The 1,156-nt window shown below is 33.0% G+C and overlaps 1 non-coding gene across 1 annotated transcript; it reads left to right on the forward strand.

Annotated features, from left to right (window-relative positions):
- The first annotated feature begins 453 nt into the window (after window positions 1-453).
- On the forward strand, window positions 454-524 carry TRNAG-GCC. Its single transcript has one exon. It is a non-coding gene; the product is annotated as a tRNA-Gly (tRNA).
- Window positions 525-1,156: the final 632 nt, after the last annotated feature.

Consider the following 1,156-nt stretch of genomic DNA (forward strand, 5'->3'; position numbering starts at 1 on the left):
TTTTTTTTGCTAGACCTGATGATTCATACAACACGTGTACGGATGCACCTAACCTTCCTAATTGTTCTCTCTTATATTTGAATCTTGGGTGATCCTGATCAGGCTAGCCCATCATGGGCGGCCCAACTAGATCTAAAAACTAACATAAAACTTGGAATCTGATTCTGGATTCTGCTCTAAAAGGTGATTGGGCATAAATAATTTCCAGTTCATTTCTTCCCCATCTTAGTGATCTTGGAGGTTATTTTTCTTTTGAGTGCCGAGATGCGATGTGACAAATAAAACATGTTGTGGCTGGCAAGATTATACAAATGGATAGATTTTGATCTACACTGTAATTTATTCTTAATGATTCGATTAATTTGTTTGACACTGATTTTGGCATTGTATTTTGTCCTATGTTGCAATTTGGGAGGGATCGTGATCCTTCGTTGAGAACATTTAAACAACTTGGCACCAGTGGTCTAGTGGTAGAATAGTACCCTGCCACGGTACAGACCCGGGTTCGATTCCCGGCTGGTGCAAATAAAGGGTAGTATTTGAGATTGGGGTTCAAATTCCACTCTCAAAAATTCCTTATGTTTTCCCTTTTTTTTTTAAATTTTCTATTTCATCATTTTCTTAGTTTTTTAAGCTGATAATTTTTTTATTTCATCATTTTCTTAGTTTTTTAGAGTTGATATTTTTTTTTATTTCATCTTTCTCTTAGTTTTTTAGAATTGATAATTTTTTATTTCTTCAACGTCAGTTTCTTGATCTTTGTTTCATAATCCGAATTTCCTCACTATTAGCTTATCTTGGCATATGTTCAAAACTACCCTCACTAATGTCTAGGCTTGCTCGGCATCACTTTTATTCCCACTCTCAACAATACCTTAGGTTTTTTTTTCCCTTTTATAAAATTTTTTATTTCATCTTTTTCTTAGTTTTCTAGAGTTGATAATTTTTTTGTTTCATTCTTTTCTTAGTTGTTTAGAGTTGATAATCTGAATTTCTTCACCGCCAGCTTACCTTAACAAATATTTTTAACTTTTTAGTTTCTTTATCTTTGTTTCATAATCCGAATTTCCTCACTATCAACTTATCTTAATAGATATGTAAAAGTTTTCTTGCTTGATCTCTAAGCAGGGTATATGTTCAAAATCACCCTCAACAA

Source organism: Phoenix dactylifera, chromosome 5 (assembly GCF_009389715.1).
Source record: "Phoenix dactylifera cultivar Barhee BC4 chromosome 5, palm_55x_up_171113_PBpolish2nd_filt_p, whole genome shotgun sequence".
NCBI lineage: Eukaryota > Viridiplantae > Streptophyta > Magnoliopsida > Arecales > Arecaceae > Phoenix > Phoenix dactylifera.